The sequence below is a fragment of the Nannospalax galili genome, unplaced genomic scaffold (genome assembly GCF_000622305.1).
Source record: "Nannospalax galili isolate Female #2095 unplaced genomic scaffold, S.galili_v1.0 scaffold253, whole genome shotgun sequence".
Classification (NCBI taxonomy): domain Eukaryota; kingdom Metazoa; phylum Chordata; class Mammalia; order Rodentia; family Spalacidae; genus Nannospalax; species Nannospalax galili.
The window spans coordinates 1,847,390-1,857,003 of NW_008335287.1; the positions used below are offsets into that span (position 1 = coordinate 1,847,390).

At 44.1% G+C, this 9,614-nt stretch overlaps 1 pseudogene; it reads left to right on the top strand.

The window, feature by feature from the left end:
* The first annotated feature begins 4,127 nt into the window (after positions 1-4,127).
* Positions 4,128-4,476, top strand: LOC103731517 (annotated as a pseudogene).
* The last annotated feature ends 5,138 nt before the right edge of the window (positions 4,477-9,614 follow it).

A 9,614-nucleotide genomic window follows, 5' to 3' on the forward strand; every position in this document is an offset into this window, starting at 1 on the left:
TGTTCAAAGAAGGGGCTGCGCCATGAGACCCATACGGAGCCAGACTGTGGACTATACAATATTTCATTTGTAACACAAATATTTGTTTTCAGTTGGAGTATAAGTTCCATTCTGCTGACTTGATTTGCAGAATGTAGACCAGAAACACTCCTCATTCTTAACCCTACAAGGCTGGAGTGAGTGCAGGAGTTGCATTCATACTGGAGTAACTTAGAGATTGTTTGTCATCTCTCAGAAAACTCTGAGAATTCACAGGAGACAGCAACAGCAAATACAAATCCAATTAACTCTTCTGACAGCTGATGGCATCTGCAATTTCTATTTTATGTTTCCCTCATTAACTTTAGAGGTTGTTGACAAGACTTTTTTTAAAATATCTAAACTTTTAAAAAGTATTCTCCCATCCCATGCAGTGCCCCACCCCCTCCCCGTTTGAGCAAAGAACAGAATAGGCTTGAGCTATTATTAGATGGAGTAGGGGATCCTGTAAAGGAGACATAAAGAAAATGGATGGTTCATCATCAAATCCACTTACGGAGAACAAAAGGGTGTTATAGCTTTGAAAGTTCCAGCTTGCCTTTATTTACCTTGGAAATACTGCTCCTTGTTTTCTGGAAGCAAGCCCCTGTAAAAGCTTTATACAGGTTCGTAACTTTGCTCTTAGATCGATTTGTAACCCCTGACCCTGATTCCTGCTGTGGCCTTGGTGCTGGTCCTTGGCCCTATATTCCTTTCTGTTCAGTTTACATTACTATAGCAATTCCTGCAGGACCAAAAGACTTGCCAGGTACCTAAGTTCAGACTGACCTTTTGCAATCTACCTCTCACCTCCTACTCCACCCTGATGCACATGAATCCTGTTGGCTTCCTAGTGAAGTTATGAAGGAAGGTAAACTTAAAGACCACAGATTTAGAGAGCTATTTTCATCTCTTTATGTATACACAGAATATTCTCAGAAAAACGGGAATAGGGTCTAGTCTGACGCCTTCCACAAGCAAGAAAATACTAATTATGATGTATAAACAGTACATAAGAGTCCAGCTATATTTGAAGATTTGACAAAATACAATACTTCATAAAATAAGGGAGAAGAGCACGTTCACAGACATCTCCAAGTCTGTCCAGGTGCATAGAAGGAAAGCTCGTTCACAGAATCTCCACAACGGCGGGGTGTACCTTCTGAACACTGTTGTTCCTTCTGGTTCCTGGTCCAGCTTTGAGTCTGAGTGGAGAGGGAGACAGAGCCTGAAGCCTAGGTCCAGGTGGGGAAGGAGTCCTGTAATGTATCTGGACACATTTGAAGAGGATGGTGACAAGGAAATGGCCTCAGAAAGTGTCTAACAAAAGTGTCTTCTTTTCATAGAGGCTGAACCTGAGACACAAGAGGGGAGACAGTGCTCTGGAAAGGGTGAAGCAGGTGAGGCCTCGGGGCCCATTCGAACCTACCAGATGTGTGGCAGTGAGTCAGTCTTGGAAACTAATCAGAAGGCATAATTGACCAATAAACACTTAATAAATGTTTATTGGCTAATTTTCTTTGAGAAGGAAAAGGGGCCAGTGAGATGGCGCAGCAGGTAAAGGTGCCTGTCACCAAGTCTGACCTCCTGAGTTCAATCCCTGGGCCCCACATGGTAGGAGAAAACCCACCCCTGCAAGAACTGATTTTCCTCTGACCTCAATATTCATGCTGTGGTGTACACGCACACTCACACGTGCATAAAAATAAATAAATGGAATTTTTTAAATTATGAAAAAAGTTGAGCTGGACACGATAGCATACGCCTGTAATCCCAACAGTCAGAGGCAAGTTCAAAGCTAGTCTGAACTACAGAGCAAGACTGTCCCAAAAAAGAAGGGTAGGGGTGATAAAAGTTATGAAATGCTAAGAAAAGCCAAAATCTTTCCAAAGTGTCTTGTTTTAGTTTCATTAATTTTTCCACTGTATAATTGAGGGTCTTGTTAGTTTGGCTAAAGGAAAAGTAACATGCCTCTGGGATGCGCCTCTGCAGTCTCCATCCCCTGGGTCACTGAATTAACAGGATCTTGAGAGCCCCAGCACCGCAGGCCTCCAAGTTGGCCACGAGCCAACAATAAGCAGGTTCCAGCTGGTCATATGTCAGCTTTGGAAAGCTGCTTGGGGCCGAGCCCTGAGGTGTGGTGAGCAGCCTGGACAAGAACAGGCAGGCTTCCGCCTAGCTCCATGGCAGAGCAGGTGAGCCTGTTCTTGAGTACCCCCAAACTTTCTGAGGCAGAAACCTGGAGCCAAGGTACAAAGCCCCAAAGGAAAGCAGGGCAAGTTTTTAAACTCTTAAGGCTCCACTAGACAGAAGAATAGATTCCATCCCTGGTTGCTTCCTTCCTAGCTGATCACTCTGCAAAAGAGGAAGCTTCCACCTCTTGTAGCAGCTCATAAACAGAGTAGGAAATGCAACTCTACATGTCCCACTTTCTATCAGAAGGAAAGCTGAAGTCTTCGGCAATTCATTTAGAAATACATTGAATAAGAACAGCCCTTTCCCCAACTGGCAATGGCTAAAGGACATGGATTGGGGATTTCTATGACTCACATTTCTTTTTTTCAGTTTCTTAGCTGTTGCACCTACCCCATAATAAAAGTCTTTCTAGCCTATTATTACATCAGGGACAGTACCATTTCTCAGGGGACCTCCCTACCCTAAGGACTTTTCCACGTTCTCTCCAAAGATCTCTACATTCTCATAAGGCTAGCTGATTTATCGGGTTAGTTAAAGTGCAAATTACTCAGCAATCAATCTTTATGTCAATAGGACTTGTGCAGAGCCGGAAAACGTACCACAGTAGACCAGGTCGCACACAGAAAGACAAGTCTTTGGTCAGAATTTCCTACAGTGAGTTCCACAGTCAAAGCTGGAGACCTAAGCACTCTGTGGCCTTTGGCATAAGCTTTTGTCTCTTAAACATGATGCTTTTGGGTTCAGAAGAAAGAGAACCATGACTAATTTCAAATAGGAAATTAAATATATAAAGTTCATAAAAGTTAAGGGGACCACATTTTTTTACATTTTATTTATTGGGGCGGGGCTGAAGCTTGCCATAGTGTGAGTGTGGAGGTCAGAGAACAACCTTAGAGAGTTGGTTCTCCCTCCCCCTGCCTGGGAGTTGGATCTTTCCTTACACTACCATGTGGGTCTGGGGACTGAACTCGGGTTTCCAGGCTTGGCCATGCGTGTCTTTACCCACTGAGCCATTTTGCCTGCCCCATATTTTTTTAATTTATAAAGGCCATGAAGCATGGTGGATCGTCTTGCAATCCCAGCATTTGAGAGGCTAAGGGAGAAGAATTGCTGCAAATTTGAAACCAAATTAGACTACATAGTTCCAAGCCAGCCTCGCCTGCAGTGTGAGACCCTGTTCCAAAAGCAAAAGACAAAAATTATAAACACTCCCAAACGGTGTAGTGGCTGAGGCAGGAGGATCCCAAGTTTGAGACCAGCCTAAGCTACATAATGAGCTCATACCTCAAAAAAGGGGGGCAGGGGGGAAGGCTGAAGAGATGGATTGGTGGATAAAGTGCTTGCTACACAAGCATGAGGACCTGAGTTCCGATCTCCAGCACTTATGTAATAGTTGTGTACAGCAGTGCAAGTCTGTATGCCCAGCACTGAGGGAATGTAAATAGGAAGATCTCCAGAACTCTCTGGCCAGCCAGTCTAGTTGAAAGAAAAAGCTCCAGGTTCAGTGAGGGAGTCTGTTTCAAAAACTAAGGTGGAGAGCAATAGAGGAAGCCTCCCAACATGGACCTTTGACCTCCACACACGTACACTGAGAGAGTATGCCTGAATACCACGTGTACACACACTCTCACACCATACAAACACACATAGACACTCTCAAACTCCTTCCATCTCAGCACATGCCGGCTTCCTGCTTCACTGAGAAGGGATAGGGCAGCGGAGCTTATCCCCTTTCTACGTTGCCTATTTATTACCTAACCCTTGGCCCCTGAAAATGCCTAGATTCTTAACAATCTACACACTGTCTTCAAATATACAAAATTTTATTAACAAGAAAAGGCTGGCCTTTCTTGCTCCTGGCCATCTTGGTGGCAGCTCTTGGTTGGGGACTGTCATGCACCTAAGGCAGGAAGATGGTAGCCTCAAAGAAGATGGAAAAGCCTCTGAAGTCGATCAACTCTAGGCTCCAACTTGTAATAAAAAGTAGAAAGAACATGCTGTGGTACAAACAGACTCTGAAGAAGATCAGACAGGGCAAAGCCAGATTGGTCATCCTTGCCAACAACCACCCAACTCAGACAATGTGAAATAGAATACTATGCCATGTTAGCCAAAACTGGTGCCTATCACTACAGGGACAATAGTATTGAATTGAGCACAGCATTCAGAAAACACTACAGAGTCTGCACACTGGCTACAATTAATTCGGGTGACTCTGGTATTATTAGAAGCATGCTGCCAGAACAGATTGGTGAAAAGTAAACTTCTTAATAAAAACTTGCTAGAGGGCCGGGCATGGCGGCATAAATCTTTAATCCCAGCACTAGGGAGGCAGAGGCAGGCAGATCTCTGTGAGTTCAAGGCCAACCTGGTCTTCATAGTGAACTCCAGGCCAGCCAGGGCTACATAGTGAGACCATGTCTCAAAAACTTTGCCAGAGCTTGTTTTTAAAAAGAAAGAAAGGAAGGGCGTATGCATTTAATCCCAGCACTGGGGAGGCAGAGACAGGTGGATCTCTGTGAGTTCGAGGCCAGCCTGGTCTACATAAAGAGTTCCAGGCCAGCTGGGGCTACAGGGAGACCCTGTCTCAAAAAAAGGAAAAGAAAACGGAAGGAAGGAAGGAAGGAAGGAAGGAAGGAAGGAAGGAAGGAAGGAAGGGGGGCTGGAGAGATGACTCAGTGGTTAAGAGCACTGGCTGCTAAGAGAACCTGGGTTCAGTTTCCTGCACCTATATGGCAGCTAACAATTGTCTGTAACTCCAGTTCTGGAAGATCCAACGCCCTCTTCTGATCTCTGTGGGCATTGCATGCATGTGTTGCACTTACATACATGTAAACAATACACTCATACACATAAAATATTTAAAAAGAAAGAAAAGACTGCAGTTATAATAAATAATCCCAAAGATATATTGTAATACAAGGGACATCTGTGACACCCATAAAAACAAGCAAAAGTACTGAAGCACCTAAAAGGCCATTGAATAGAGAAACTTCAAAATGGTGTAGAAAAGCATGTTAAAACAGCAAACTTAAGGCCGCACGTGGTGGCGCACGCCTTTAATCCCAGCACTCAGAAAGCAGAGGCAGGCGGATCTCTGTGAATTCAAGGCCAGCCTGGTCTACATAGTGAGTTCCAGAACAGCTGGGCTACAGGGAGACCCTGTCTCAAAAAGACCAAAAAAAAAAGCAAATTTAAATGGTGTCTTAGATACAAGTGGTGAAAACCAGACACAATTCAGAAGTAACTAACTAGAGGTTCTTGCTTAGGTTTAAGTTGTTTGAATAGTATGTCCAATCAAAATGATCAAAGGACATCACTACCTGGTATATAGTGTTTACTACTGGCCGAGTAGACTGGCCTGATGGATCTGCCCAACATGGCAGACAAGTGTGCTCCAGGACAGGAATTGTGACTCCCAGCTTCACATGCACCCTGTGTAAGGACCTTACATAGGGCAAATACCACAGCAAGCCAGTGCTGGAGGAACCCACAGGAAATGCAGAAAGGGAAGACCAGTGTTCAAAAACTGCTGGAGCTGGAGCTCAGTTGGTAGAGTGCTTGCCTAGCATGAATGAGGCCCTGGGTTCAATATTCAGTCCCCATTTACACAGACCCCCCCCCAGCCCCCGATTTAAAAGTTCTCACTTAAAAGCTTCACTTTGACAGGTGCAATGACATATGTCTGTATCACCAGTACGTGGGAGACTGAAGCAAGAGGATCACAAGTTTGAGGCTAGCTCGGGCTACCTAGCAAGACACTACTTATAAATAAATAAATAACCCAAAAACATCAAGCTCAACCTCAAGAAAGATGTACAAGTGTTGGGAATTCCTAGTCTTTCCAGCTGGCTCATAGAATGTTCAAATATAACTTTCCAGTTGCCAAAAAAATGGAATATTAGCTAATGTTTCTAGGAAATGTCAGATGAAGCAATTTGGAAAATTCACCTGCTGTGCAGAAACCCCACATCTAAAACAATAAATGGTTCATTTTTCTCTGGAATTTGAGTGCTATTGAATTAATCTTTTTGCAAGAAGAAAGCCAGAAAGTCCCCCCGGCTGGCGGGGCTCTCCATGATCCTGCGGACTCTCCATCAGGACTGGAGTAAGCAACCGAGCATCTGCGGCAATGTGAGCCCCAGATATCCTCCCCACTAGGACACTTTTCTAGTAACCAGCTCCAAACTTAATTATCCACTTATCTGAAGCAGACAGGGATTTCTGAAGCACTCTAGTGATCTGTACTGGTTCTTTGCACTGATTTCGTGCCCAGTCCCATGGGCCTCCTTTCTCACAAGTCTTCAAACGGCAATGTTCAAGCACAGGATGTGTACTGTTTACTATAAACAATTTTCTAACAAGGGTCATGAGGGCTGGGGATGTATCTCCATTGGTAGAGTGTTTGCCTAGCTTTCATGAATCCCTGGGTATAATCCAGCACTGCATAAAGCTGGGCGTGGTCGTACAAACCTGTAATCCCAGTACTAGGAAGGCAGGCAGAGGCAGGAGGATCAGAGATTCAGGGTCATTCTCAACTATAGAATGAGTTTGAACAATGAGCCCTAGCTACATGCGATTCTGTCTCACAAATAAAAAAACTAAAAAAAACATGAGACTCTTCTAAAGTATAGGAGTTCATTAAACTGCAGCCCACACATGATACAGAGAAAAACACTGAACATAAAGCTGCACACCATTTAACTAGGTAGATCCACAACTCATCATCACCTACACATCATCACCTACACATCACAAGTCAGCTGATTTGAAGATGACTCCAGTGGCTGCTGAGCCCACTTTTCACTCTGCTGACCCTGTGTTCTGTAACTTCTACCCTAGCACCAGACCCCTGTGTCCTCTTTGGGACAACTGTCTGCTAGGAGATGGGGTTTCTAGGAATGCATATGACCACATGATGCTGCAGTCACTTCAGGGGTCCTGTTGGCTCAGGAGGATGATATGAGGCTGGAGCAGAAGGCATGTTGCCCATGGGGTGTTGGTGGATAGCATGGGAAGGTTGGGCAGATCTGTTCCCTCCGTTTGTCAGCATCCTTCACCCTGTCTTCAGGAGCAGAGCTCTTGGTGGTGATGAGCCAAGTCTGTGTGCCCACCTTACCCTAGTCTCACAGAGGCCTCAGTGACTGGGACTCAAGCTACTGCAGACACCTCTTTGAAATTGACTAAGGTTCTCAGGAAGGGCTTTTCCCTGGTCCCTGAGCTGAAAAACAAGCTTCTTGGTTATAACTTGAAGACAGACTGCCTTCAAGGTGGGAAGGAGACTTCCCTGGCTCTGCCATTTTAGCGAGCTGCACCTGGAGCCAAGTTTAGAAAGACTTTACGCCTGAGAATTAGTCAGGTCTCTTTGCTTAAGCTATCTAGGATGCGATTCCTTCTCTGAAAGTTTCCTCACTCATCAACTCCTCACCTAATGCCCTCCCTGGTGTCTACCTAACCTAATCAAGAGATGACCTTCCTTCCTCTTGCTGTCTTTACTCCATATCCTCCAGCCATTCTTGACCCCTTCTGTCCTTTAAACTCAGGCTGACATCTAACTCTTCCCCTATTAGCATTTTAGCATTTCCCCATAACCCCTACCTCAAAGTCTCAACGTATTCAAAGTTGTGCACATTACTACAATCCATCCCATAATCATTTCCTAAGCATTATCAGTGCTCACTCTTGCTATCACTCTGTTCTTTAACCAAGATGTTTGAAACTTCTTGCCGAGAGAGAGAGAGAGAGAGAGAGAGAGAGAGAGAGAGAGAGGAAGAGTTCTCATTTGAAGTGCCTTATTGCTTTAAAAAAAGGGGAGGCACCCAATGTGAGACACATTAAGGATCCAAGGTATGTGTGTGTTTAAACAAATGCTGATATTTGAATTCTTGTTGTGACAGACAATGTGCTAAGCACCTTACACACACTTTTTTCACTAATACTTAAGCAACCTTATAAGCTAGATACTGATATCTCCCATTTAGAGAAGATGTGTTAAAGCTTTGATGTCACACTGTTGGCCAGTACACAGAGGCTGCAGGTCTGAGTCCAAAGGTCACTCTTATCATTTTTTGTACTCCGCCCACACACTGAGGACCAGGCGACTTCCTGGAAAGCTATGCAGAGTCCTTTGGAGTTACTCTACCAGTGCAATTCAGAACAGGTAGGTTAGCGTGTTAACTGGGCTAACTCAACTCTGCTACCTCCAACCTACAGCTGGATCACAGATGGCTCCAGTAGCTATGTCCATATAGTAGTATGTAGTATTAAATTATTTTATTAATAGTGTTAATGTCTATTTTAGACTTTCAAGATTAAATATGCTTGATTATTTTGTTTCCTAGTCCACAGTTATCTTAAATAAATAAATAAAAACTAGGAAAAAGGGCTAGGGATATAGCCCATTAAATGAGTAATTGCCCAGCATGCATGAAGCCCTGGGTTCAATCTTCAACACTGCAATAATATTGATAAGAATAGTAAAAACTTAGGAGTGACTATGACATGGGGCCAATCCCAGAAAACAGTGATACTGATAGAGTTAGAAGGAGCCTGAAAATCCATTAAAGAAAGACACTGGAACCCCAGACACACCCAGACCACTCCCTTTCCAGGCCTCTTCACTGCCTGACTCAGAGAACCTGCCCATCAGGGAGGCCAGCTGTGGATTCTCAAGGACAGCACTGTCATGGAGGTGTGTCCTCCAAGGCATGGGGTTAGTGGAAACGGCGACATCTCACTAAGCAGTGTTCTTTTCTATGACTTTTCAGTCTTTACAAATATCTACATTAGCCAGGAATGGTGGCGCACACCTTTAGTCTCAGCACTCCAGAGGCAGAGGCAGGCATATCTCTGTGAGTTCAAGGCCAGCCTGGGCTACATAGTGAGTTCCAGGCCAACTAGGGCTACAGGGGGGATCTAGCTCAAAAAAAAAGAAAAGAAAAAAAAAACACATCTACATTAGCAGGTTGTGGTTAGCATGCAGAAGAGAGAAATCACAAATTGGAGTCCAGCCTGAGCTATAGCTGTGTACATTCAATTCGAGTCTTTCACAAGTGGTAGCTAATAAATCACAGCCAATAAACCTGAGTTCACAATGTTGCACCTAGTACTTGATACCCAAATGTCCACTACATAGATAACAAATTCTAGTTCTTTCTGTAATGAACAATTGGACATGCTTACTATAAGCACTGTCTAGTTAGTACATTTTGTTTCGGGTATTGTTACAGAGAGATCATCCCCTGAAACAAACCTGTTTCATTTTCAGAAGAACCTGAGTCCCTTCGAAAGCACTAACCTCAACAAATCCGAGCAGATCAGAATGTGAATAAAAACAGGAAGAGCATCTTTAGAAACAGGCATACCGACAGGGGCAATAGGTGAAGAACAGAAAAATCAAT